Genomic DNA, 12998 nt, shown 5'->3' on the forward strand with positions numbered 1-12998 from the left:
CTTTCTTGTGGCGTTTGAAGCCAATTCGCGCAGTAACGTACTTGTTCAAGAATACTGACGTCACTTTTCTTTGACCCGGTTTTGATAAATTCAGACATATGATTCAATAGTATGAGCTGGGAAAGCCTGGATTTCTCTCTAGATGCATAGAAAATGATTGATTGTAACTCGAGAAGCTCATTCTTGGCCTTTCCGGTCATACTATTGAATCAATTGATTCAATAGTATGAGCTGGGAAAGCCTGGATTTCTCTCTAGATGCATAGAAAATGATTGATTGTAACTCGAGAAGCTCATTCTTGGCCTTTCCGGTCATACTATTGAATCATTGATTCAATAGTATGAGCTGGGAAAGCCTGGATTTCTCTCTAGATGCATAGAAAATGATTGATTGTAACTCGAGAAGCTCATTCTTGGCCTTTCCGGTCATACTATTGAATCATATGTCTGAATTTATCAAAACCAGGTCAAGGAAATTTTCACCGTTTTAAGCGCAAATCGCTGTAAACGCGTTTTTTTCTCGCCAGAAACTATCTCCAAACTCCATGATATAAAAACTAAAAGGAATGTCAGTCTTTTTTTCTCTTCTCCTCTCTCTTCTCTACCTTTCAGCGCTGTATTTCTTTTTTCTTTTTTTTTTTTTTTCCTTTCTTGTGGCGTTTGAAGCCAATTCGCGCAGTAACGTACTTGTTCAAGAATACTGACGTCACTTTTCTTTGACCCGGTTTTGATAAATTCAGACATATGATTCAATAGTATGAGCTGGGAAAGCCTGGATTTCTCTCTAGATGCATAGAAAATGATTGATTGTAACTCGAGAAGCTCATTCTTGGCCTTTCCGGTCATACTATTGAATCAATTGATTCAATAGTATGAGCTGGGAAAGCCTGGATTTCTCTCTAGATGCATAGAAAATGATTGATTGTAACTCGAGAAGCTCATTCTTGGCCTTTCCGGTCATACTATTGAATCATTGATTCAATAGTATGAGCTGGGAAAGCCTGGATTTCTCTCTAGATGCATAGAAAATGATTGATTGTAACTCGAGAAGCTCATTCTTGGCCTTTCCGGTCATACTATTGAATCATATGTCTGAATTTATCAAAACCAGGTCAAGGAAATTTTCACCGTTTTAAGCGCAAATCGCTGTAAACGCGTTTTTTTCTCGCCAGAAACTATCTCCAAACTCCATGATATAAAAACTAAAAGGAATGTCAGTCTTTTTTTCTCTTCTCCTCTCTCTTCTCTACCTTTCAGCGCTGTATTTCTTTTTTCTTTTTTTTTTTTTTTCCTTTCTTGTGGCGTTTGAAGCCAATTCGCGCAGTAACGTACTTGTTCAAGAATACTGACGTCACTTTTCTTTGACCCGGTTTTGATAAATTCAGACATATGATTCAATAGTATGAGCTGGGAAAGCCTGGATTTCTCTCTAGATGCATAGAAAATGATTGATTGTAACTCGAGAAGCTCATTCTTGGCCTTTCCGGTCATACTATTGAATCATTGATTCAATAGTATGAGCTGGGAAAGCCTGGATTTCTCTCTAGATGCATAGAAAATGATTGATTGTAACTCGAGAAGCTCATTCTTGGCCTTTCTGGTCATACTATTGAATCATATGTCTGAATTTATCAAAACCAGGTCAAGGAAATTTTCACCGTTTTAAGCGCAAATCGCTGTAAACGCGTTTTTTTCTCGCCAGAAACTATCTCCAAACTCCATGATATAAAAACTAAAAGGAATGTCAGTCTTTTTTTCTCTTCTCCTCTCTCTTCTCTACCTTTCAGCGCTGTATTTCTTTTTTCTTTTTTTTTTTTTTTCCTTTCTTGTGGCGTTTGAAGCCAATTCGCGCAGTAACGTACTTGTTCAAGAATACTGACGTCACTTTTCTTTGACCCGGTTTTGATAAATTCAGACATATGATTCAATAGTATGAGCTGGGAAAGCCTGGATTTCTCTCTAGATGCATAGAAAATGATTGATTGTAACTCGAGAAGCTCATTCTTGGCCTTTCCGGTCATACTATTGAATCAATTGATTCAATAGTATGAGCTGGGAAAGCCTGGATTTCTCTCTAGATGCATAGAAAATGATTGATTGTAACTCGAGAAGCTCATTCTTGGCCTTTCCGGTCATACTATTGAATCATTGATTCAATAGTATGAGCTGGGAAAGCCTGGATTTCTCTCTAGATGCATAGAAAATGATTGATTGTAACTCGAGAAGCTCATTCTTGGCCTTTCCGGTCATACTATTGAATCATATGTCTGAATTTATCAAAACCAGGTCAAGGAAATTTTCACCGTTTTAAGCGCAAATCGCTGTAAACGCGTTTTTTTCTCGCCAGAAACTATCTCCAAACTCCATGATATAAAAACTAAAAGGAATGTCAGTCTTTTTTTCTCTTCTCCTCTCTCTTCTCTACCTTTCAGCGCTGTATTTCTTTTTTTTTTTTTTTTTTTTTTTCCTTTCTTGTGGCGTTTGAAGCCAATTCGCGCAGTAACGTACTTGTTCAAGAATACTGACGTCACTTTTCTTTGACCCGGTTTTGATAAATTCAGACATATATATATATATATATATATCGCAATCCAAATTACTGTCACGCAACGCTTAAGGTGACTCGTAATAGTTTAGATATTCCAGTCTTTGGCATCCAATTGATGCTGCACCTGTTATGTTAAGGTTTAACTTTCACAACATCCTTGTAAAGGTTTTACTTATAAACAAATTGGAGTCACTCAGACGTCAAAATATGTTGCCATGGCAACTGCAAAAGTGGCCAAAGATACCTTATTTTTGACTGTTTTTAAACAGTCAAAAAGCTAACTACTCTAAAACTAGACGGTAAAAGTTTTTGTTTTTCATATATTTTCGTATAAAGGAAAAAAGAAACGACCTGACAATTTTTTTTAAAAAAATTCTGTCAGAAATGTTCAGAGTCACCTTAAGTTTATGCAAAAATAGCGTAGCTCCGATATGTTAACAGATTTCTTTAAAAATTTGCAAGAATGTTTATTGTGCCGGTTGGATAAAAATATTTGAAAAAGAAAAAACTTTCAAAGAGTAGTTGTAGAGTTATTAGCCTCGAAAGGTCAAAAATAGTGTATTTTTACCCTCATATGACGTTGCCATGGAAACAGATTTTGTCATCACCACGATCTCAAATTGTTCATTGTTAAATCTTGTTTACGTTTAGGCTAATGGATTTTCCTTAACGTTATTGGTATAGCTGTGATAGAAAACCAAACAGATAGGCATGTTTAATCCTCTCGGGACGGGGAAGAGGGTCCGGGGACAATTGTTTGCGCGTGCTCGTAGGATTAGCCCCTTTTCAGCCAATCGCCATTGTGCATGGATTTTTGAGGTAATTTTTAATCACCTCCGCCTTGATTTCCAGCCGCACTCCGCCTTCTGTTCTGGAGCAAGTCGTTGTATTACTCGGTTCAGATATAAAAAAATTAGAATATTTTAAAATCTTGTGTTCAAAACTTCTGGTTTCGGTAACAAAATATACGTTTAAGTTTTGTCTTCCGTAGCCTCAAATAAAATACGCAAAAAATGTGCGTGTAGATTTCAAGATATTTTTGTGGTCATTCATCTCTCTTCATTTGGTTCTTAAACAGGAAAAACGAACAACAACGATCAAAGTAAAGACCTTGTCTTCCAAACCAAACAGATGCAACACAGCTCCTGGTTTGTCCCACGTTTGTTCCTGCTAGTTTGAAATTTAAGGAGGCTCAAAACAGTTTTCAGTACTTTCCAGCTCTTATCACAGGCATCCCAAGCTAACGATTAGACCCACAGTACTCTAAGACTCAATTTATAAGGTTTTGTGTGGGAATGAAACAATTTTGTGTTACGATATAGAAATTCGAACGTTTTATGAATAAAATTGACTTATACACTGTTGCTGTGCCGAGAGGCGGCTGTATTCGCAGACTAGAGTATTGAAACATGTTGAAAGACCATCACCGATTAACTTCTGCTGATAATTTGAGGCTGACGAATTGAACACCTTTTCTTTTACGCGGGTTTGAAAACTCAAAATTTTACAAAGAATGTATGGGCTCATTAGCGCTTTTGTCTCCAGAAATTCTGCAGTTTGTGAAAGCTAATATCTCCTTCAATTTTACTTATAAAAAGCTGAAAATTTTGCCAATTTTTTAGTTTCATAAGCTTTTTAAACTTCTTCTTTATTTTGGATATAGCAGGATGCCTTCTTTACGCAAAGTCGTATGCTAATAAGGCAAACTGTGGTAAACAATGATGTCAGAAAAGATCCCTGCCCGCTCCATGGGGGCAACCCTAAAACATGGAATCCGGAATCTGGAATCGGAACCGGAAACCGGAAACCGGAATCTGGAAAACAAAATCGGAAAGACCAGAGAAAGCAAATTCTTTAAATCCGAACTATTACGTTGCATAGTTTGTTCCTGATAAAAATAAAGTACCCAATAAAATCATTGTGAATTCTAGGTCTTAATTTTTGACAAAGAAAAGCGAAGTTAAGAATTCTCTGTTGACCGAAATTCTTGCAGCTAGAGCAGCTAGAGGGCTGTCGTTATAGAATGGCAACTAAGTGCGTACTGGGAGAGCAATCGAGGTCTCATTTAGTGCACGGTCTCGTAAATTAAAGAGCCATTACATCTGACCACAGAAAAATATAATAAACATCTAGAATTGATGATGCATCTTTTATCGACGAACCAATTGCAACTTTCTGTTCTTACGGGTGGTTATTTTTTTTTATCACGAACTGAAATAACGCGTTTCCTCCTACATTACCGAAATGAGATTTATTACTTGAGAGCCTCTTAAAAGTGATTTATTTCAGCTAACAATCTGCAAATTACCATTAAATCATGCATCTGGGATCAAGAGCGCTCTGTATTGCTTTTATAATTTCTCAAACAGCAGAGAAATAGCATACAGCCGTCTCACATTGAACGAGATTATTTTACACACAAAATGTTTTTGACCGCCAAAAAAATATCAGTGTTGCAAATCACCACCAAATATTGATGTCACCTATCACATTAAAATAAGCTATACGAATGACTTACTTCATTTTCCTCTTGGCTAGAAACGCTAGAGTTGCTGGGCGATTTGCCCGACCACATGTTGAAAGGGGCGCCCTGTTGAAAACCATGCAGCTTCAGGCACAGGCAGCCCAAGCTCACGTTTGGAGCGGTCGGTAGGTTTAAATTGGTATTGCGTAACACTAGACAGTTGAGAATATTATAAGGCTTTGTATGGGATTTGGGTCGATTTTGCCGTATTTATGCTTAAAACACTAAATATACAAATTAAGATGGAAGGAACAGGAGGAGAAAAATCGACTAAAACACCACTTCTAGACGCAAAACAGGCAAGAGGACACAGCAAATGGCAAAAGTAAGTTTATTTTGTATATTTACAGTATTTTAAGCATTAATACGGCAAAATCGACCCAAATCCCATGCAAAGCCTTATAATATTATCAACGGTCTAGTGTTACGCAACACCAATTTATACCTACCGACCGCTCCAAACGTGAGCTTGGGTTGCCTGTGCTTCAGGCATGCGATCCACCAGTCCACACAAATGTTTAACGAACTGACTTTATTGTCTAAGAATGGCCTGTTGCTATGGTGGACACCTCATAGCAGGGCCGTAACTACTGCGGAGTAGCAAGAGGCAAGAGGAGGCACTTGCCTCGTCTAGATTTTTACCCAAAATATGTTTTGTTGGGAAAATAATCCCCAGTTGAACAAGATTGATTTTTCTCAAGAAATGCCTCATGAAAAATGTCTCTTTAAGGTCGCGCAGGACCCTTGCTCATTAATAAATTCATTAGTCAAATTTCTTGTTGGAGTGCTATCTTGTAAAGCTGTAATTCGCTACATTTTGAATATCGATTTCTCTAAAATTTAATAAGGATACTCAGGGATGATGGAATTACATCATGATTGTCCTTTTACTGAGAGATGACCGTTGTCTGTGATGTTACAAGCCCTTAAAAGTTTAACTGAAGATAATGCGATTTTGTGTCCAAGTTTTCAGCTAGCACAGCGCACCAAATTAAATGATTATATAGCTTAGTGATAAATCGTAACTTCTTTTGTGTTCCCACTAGAACGAAATTTTCGATTTCAAAAACTGCTACAAGTTAATGGCTTCTAAGAGCGTAAAAATGTGAAATCTAAACTTTGAAACATGCTATCTTCATTTTGAGAAGGAAATTTAAAAATTCGCTCTAGCCAGAACACAATAGAGTACACCAAGTTTATGTTCCTCGCGAATCAACTCTTGAAATTCTATATCGGCGGAGAAAACTTGGACACAAAATTGAAGGTTTTGAGGCTTCCGAAGACCTTCCGAGTCAATGTTTACAACAACGTGTCTACATCTACATCTACATCTACATCTAATAAGTTGGTAAAAAGTCCATACGGATATCACACCAACGTCTAAAAATAAGTAAAAATCAGGAGTACATATATAATAACTGAAAGATTCTAAATTAATTCTAAAAATCTAAAAATTCTAAAAATCTAAAAATTCTAAAATTCTATGGGTAAACTACCAAATTAATAAAAATGCTCGCGCAGTCCAGACTGGAAGGACGTAAGAGAGCCGGACTCAACAATCGCCGCAGGGAGTGCATTCCACTCTCTTATGGTCCTCGGAAAAAACGAGTAAAAATACGCATTTTTCGTCGCTCTATATTGCGTATATTTGAAATTATGGCTGCCGCGAGTTCTGGATTCATTATGTCTACTAAGATAGGAGTCAACATTTATATCTACAAGGTCGTGACTCATTTTGTATAGTAATGTAAGTCGGAAAGATTTTCTTCGTTGTTCCAATGTTTGCCAGCCCAACTCCTGGATCATATCAGTTACACTGGCGGTTGGGTGGTAGTCGTTTGTGCAAAACCGCGCCGCTTTCCTCTGTACTCTTTCGAGGGAGTTTATGTCCTTTTGGAGATAAGGATCCCAGGCTGCGCAAGCGTATTCGAGTTTTGGGCGAACAATAGCCGTGTATGCAGTTTCTTTCACATTCTTGGGGCAATTCCAGAGGTTTCTTTTAATCATTCCCAGAACCTTGCTTGCTTTGCCAGAGATGGATGAGACGTGATTTGACCATTTCAAGTTGTCGTTCAGGATTACTCCTAGATAAGAAATAGAGTCAACTTGTTCCAACTCGGTTACACAAAAGACATACTTTCTCTGTGGGGGAACTTTCTTAGTAGAGAGACAGATGGTCTTGCACTTAGCAGGATTAAATGACATCTGCCACTTGCTTTGCCACACTTCCAGTTTCCTTAGGTCCTCCTAGAGTTGATCGCCGTTCTCCACGCTTGAAACAATACCGTATAGGAGTGCATCATCCGCAAAAAGCCTGATTGAGGATTTCAGGTTATCAGGCAGGTCATTGACGTACAATAGGAAAAGCAAAGGTCCTAATACGGTTCCTTGGGGCACGCCAGAGGTTACTTGAGCGGGATTAGAGCGCTTGCCCTCGCACACCACAGACTGAGAGCGGTTTGTCAAGAACGATTCCATCCAGCTTAACAAAGGTCCGCGGATACCATTATAGTGTAGCTTGTAAATTAGGCGTTTGTGAGGAACCTTATCGAAGGCCTTACTGAAATCCAAAACAGCAGCATTAACAGAGTTATTTTCTTGGATGGTTTTGGCCATATCGTGAATGGTCAAGATCAGCTGGGTTACAGTGGATCGTTTTGCTCTGAATCCATGTTGCACGTCTGTTAAGATCGCGTGCTGTTCTAAGTGCTTCATTATGTGACTGTGGATAATATGCTCAAGGACCTTTGATGAAATACAGGTTAATGAGATCGGTCTATAATTAGCAGGGTCCTATTTTTCTCCCACACCACATACGTTGGCGTGTTTCCATTCGGATGGTACATTGCCGGCATCAATGGAGGTTTGGTAAATTGCTGCGAGTATAGGACCGATTTCCACGGCATAATCCTTCAGGAACCACGGGGGTATCTCATCCGGGCCACTGGCTTTATTTGGTTTCAGAGACTGCAACTGCTTGATAACTCCAGGGATCGTAACAATGAGTGGGCCGATAGCTGGTTTTGGCTCAGTACCGACAGCCGGGATGGTAGTGGGATCTTCATTTGTAAACACACTAGAGAATTGTTTGCTCAAAATTTCCGATTTCATTTGCCCATCGCTTACGATCTTACCGTCGACTTTGAAGTCGGATACGCCGGGATCGACATTTTTCAATTGCTTGATGTACGACCAGAAACGTTTCGGGTTTTCCTTGATTGCGTCTCCAAGGAAATCTGAAATGTACGTTTCCTTCGCAGACTTCAAATTCTTTTGCAAACGCTTTCTGGCTGCGCGGAATTCATTCCAGTGTACAGGGTTTCCAGACTTTTTAGCCTTGTCATAGAGCCGTTTTTTAGCCCTTGTTTGCCTTCTAAGCGATCGATTAAACCATGGAAGGTTATATCTGGAGCTAGTCATTTTGTGAGGTATACAGGTGTCCATGATACGACGCATATTTCTTTCGAAGTGATCCACATATCGTCAACTGATACCCAAGGGGAATTAAATTCCCTCGACGTGGCTAATATTTGTAGCTCCTGCTTAATGCAATCAGTGTTCGCTTTTTTCTTAAGATAAAGTTTGCGTTTTACATTTCGCTTTCGCGGACAAGATGTCTTGACAGTAAATAGAGCGATGTCATGGTCACTTATTCCATCGATTACCCTGACGCCACTGATAATATCTTTATTATTCGATAGTACAAGGTCGAGGATGTTTTGCGTGTTTCCTTGTCGCCTGGTTGGTTCTTTTACGAACTGGTTTAAATCGTGATCGTCAATTATCTCAAGTAGTTTAGTGGACGCTGGAGATAGGTTGCCAAGGTTGAGTGGATTTACCCAGTCGATGTCTGGGGCATTAAAATCGCCAGCGAGGATTACGTTGTTTTTATGTAGGACAGCTCCCATTTTCAAAAGCGATGTATTCAACTCGTCGAGGCTTTCCAAGTCAGACTTATTTCGGCGATAGTAAGAACCGAAATGGATAGATTTCGCATTTCTAGCACCAGCCAGCTGGCATTGGGACCAAACAATTTCACAGTCAGAGTCCCAGTCGGAGCGATGAGATATTATAAGGTCGCTCTTTACTCCCTGGAAAACTCCACCTCCCCGGTTATTGCTCCTGTCTTTCCTAAAAATCGTAATATAATATGTATCGTGATAAATTCAAAGCTGTGAATCTATTTAATATATAGATTTAGGCAAGCCTAAAAGCGGATCTCCCCATTTATTTAATTTTCACTGGAGCTTACAATGTTTTCATTCTAGTGAATAAGCGGCCAAAGTACTAATGTTTATGGCGGTTTATAGGTTCAAGGCAAATTTAAATAGCTCACGGTTAAACCGAATGTCAGCAGTACGACAGAAATAATAATCTTAAAGCGGGGCAAAATCATTACTCATGGCACGAAAAATTACTTTAGAGTACAGTAAATTATCTGCTTTCTAGCAATAGAAAATAGTTTCGCGATCCTGTTATAGTTTCGCAGCAGTTTAGTAGACTCCACAATATCTATTACATTGATATAGGATATATTCAACGAGTAACGCAGAGTCTGTTGGATTAGCTCAATCGGTAAGGTGCCAGTCTGCGGATGCGGAGGTCGTGAGTTCAAGTCCCAGAGGGTCGAGTTTTTTTTTCTTTTTTGTTTCTTTTTTTTTTTACCCCGTAGCAATAAAATGGTTTGTTTATTATATCAACCCGATTTAGCTTTCGAATGCTCCTTCATGTACGATGCTGGCTTTACAGATAGACACGAAAGTCATCGATCGATTATGGCTCTCAATGTCCACTTTTTTGGCGGTCGATTACTCAGTCTACACGTAATTTTCAGGCACATTTTGTTTCATTGCTTCTTGTTTTTCTTTTCAAACCTCTTTAATTTTCACTGGAGCTTACAATGTTTTCATTCTAGTGAATAAGCGGCCAAAGTACTAATGTTTATGGCGGTTTATAGGTTCAAGACAAATTTAAATAGCTCATGGTTAAACCGAATGTCAGCAGTACGACAGAAATAATAATCTTAAAGCGGGGCAAAATCATTACTCATGGCACGAAAAATTACTTTAGAGTACAGTAAATTATCTGCTTCTAGCAATAGAAAATAGTTTCGCGATCCTGTTATAGTTTCGCAGCAGTTTAGTAGACTCCACAATATCTATTACATTGATATAGGATATATTCAACGTGCATTTCAGAGTCTGTCGGATTAGCTCAATCGGTAAGGTGCCAGTCTGCGGATCCGGAGGTCGTGAGTTCAAATTCCAGAGGGTCAAGTTTTTTTTTTCTTTTTTCCTTTTTCTTTTTTCTTTTTTTTTTTACCCTGTAGCAATAAAATGGTTTGTTTATTCTATCAACCCGATTTAGCTTTCGAATGCTCCTTTATGTACGATGCTGGCCTTACAAATAGACACGAAAGTCATCGATCGATTATGGCTCTCAATGTCCACTTTTTTTTGGCGGTCGATTACTTTCTACACGTAATTTTCAGGCACATTTTGTTTCATTGCTTCTTGTTTTTCTTTTCAAACCTCTTTAAATTTTAAAGGCCGCCTTTATACGGCCGCCTTTATACGGCCTTCTTGCTTCACTATTTCTACCATCAAACTATGGCGGCCATCTTGCGCGACTCCGTACGCCGTACGTACGCGCCCGCGAACCATGCCGCTATCCATGTTGACCATGAAAACTCATTTCCATAGTGTTCCTTCTTTCATACCATTTGCCTGTCTATGGGGCTCCGCACAAGGCGCCTTCGGCGCCTTGCGAGCTCCGCTATGATAATTTCCTATGTTCCAGCGCACGTGGCACAAAGCTGAAAACAATAACTAGTAATTACTTGTACAAAAGAGTTTAAAAACAAACATTCTCATGAATATTTCGTTTGTTGTCGGCTTCAGTCGTCCGGCAGTTCGTGCATACTCTTTAAATAAATACATACTAATGATTGCAAGGGTCCTGCGCGACCTTAAGGACGTTCGCGCGAAAACTTTCTAGTCGATAGATTTTTTAAAATTTTTTTATAGCAGTCAGATAATAAGTTACTTGTGTCGGAAATGCAAAATAAAGTGGGGGTCACCGACTTCGTTTCAGAGATGAAGCGTGTGGAAAACTACCCTGATTCTGAAAAATTGGCGAACGCAATACAATATGGTTTACAGGATTTATAGTTAAAAATATTGAAGATGAGAAAAAAGAGGCAAATGATCTTAGTCGTATTTTGTAGAAGTGGGTCTGTTGCGTAAAAAATTCTAGTGTTGCCAACTTTTTGTAAGACTTAACCCTGAAAGCGGTATTTGAAACCGTCGTACAGCAAAACGAAAAGCTCAAAGAGAGGCATTCGAACGTATGTGGGACCAAAAAAATCGAACTTTTAATGGATAGATTTTTTTCATTTTTACGCAAAACGTAGATAATCGTCAACAAAAGTGATCCGTTCAAAAAAATGTGGGGGTCACCGACCATCTAAGAGAGTTAATTGCAAGCAAAGTCCACGCGACGACTACCAGCCCTATATGTGCTTAGAAAATTTCTTCTGTGCGCGCGCTCGTGCATGACGTGGGCAGGCGTGACGTTGCGACATGAATTACGTCAATCTCGTCCCCAGAGGCCCGCGATCCTTCTGGTCTGCGACCGCTGGTCAAGGGGAACACAGGCTCTGGGGACGAGATTGGAATATTACGTGCGCAGTAAGGATGCGCATAGACAATAAGCGCGAACGTCCTTAAGGGTTTCAGAGCTTCTAGATTTCAAACTGTTTTGGAGTGCATGCCCCCTGAACCCCTAGCGAGATCTTGCCTCGTCTATGGCCAAGTCTGGTTACGGCCCTGCATAGTCAAATATACACGAGTCGCGTTCCGATATGTGTGCCGTGGACATATCACTTTAATACTGACTATACCACAGGCGGCCCAAGCTCTCTATCAGATTACCTTTGGACGTGACTCTGCTTACGAGCGGTGTTGTGTTACAAAGATTCGATTTTAATATAAGGGTTTGTATGGGAAACAACGGTTTTGCTTTAAAAGTAAAAAAATATATATATTTTGTGAACAAAGTTAACTTACTCTGATTCGTTGTTTCATTCTTTGTTGTCTGCCAGCTTCTCAGGTCAATACAACGCGTTTTCGGTGAGTTATCGTTATTTAGGTGTCCACTGCTAAAATAAAGACAAGGCTGTACACTGATTTCCGGAGTGCCCGCCGCTCGAAGGAAATAAATACTCTGAAATTAGTCCTGTCGACCCAATTCCTCCACAGAATCAAAGAAGAGACGTTGAAGTTCCATGTCTGTTCACTTGATTCGCAATTCTGCGCTCAAACGCCTTCGCTACGAAAGCTTTTTTCCGAAATTGTTTCACTTCACAAATTCAAAATAGCCGCGTCCAAACTGGCGTGGACGTTCTCGTGGTTCGCATAGCATGTTGGGTGACTATAATTAACCCGACGGGGGTGGACAGCATCGATTTGTTGACAGCCATGCACCGGCGACAAATCGATGCTGTCCACCCCCGTCGGGTTAATTATAGTCACCCAACATGCTATGCGAACCACGAGAACGTCCACGCCAGTTTGGACGCGGCTATTTCGAATTTGTGAAGTGAAGCAATTTCGGAAAAAAGCTTTCGTAGCGAAGGCGTTTGAGCGCAGAATTGCGAATCAAGTGAACAGACATGGAACTTCAACGTCTCTTCTTTGATTCTGTGGAGGAATTGGGTCGACAGGACTAATTTCAGAGTATTTATTTCCTTCGAGCGGCGGGCACTCCGGAAATCAGTGTACAGCCTTGTCTTTATTTTAGCAGTGGACACCTAAATAACGATAACTCGCCGAAAACGCATTGTATCGACCTGAGAATCTGGCAGACAACAAAGAATGAAACAAAGAATCAGAGTAAGTCAACTTTCTTCACAAAATATACATTTTTT

General features: G+C 39.6%; 1 pseudogene; it reads right to left on the reverse strand.

The window, feature by feature from the left end:
- Window positions 1-7864: 7864 nt before the first annotated feature.
- On the reverse strand, window positions 7865-9204 carry LOC144664332 (uncharacterized; annotated as a pseudogene).
- Window positions 9205-12998: the final 3794 nt, after the last annotated feature.

Source organism: Oculina patagonica, chromosome 8 (assembly GCF_052425735.1).
Source record: "Oculina patagonica isolate OP01 chromosome 8, crgOcupat, whole genome shotgun sequence".
NCBI lineage: Eukaryota > Metazoa > Cnidaria > Anthozoa > Scleractinia > Oculinidae > Oculina > Oculina patagonica.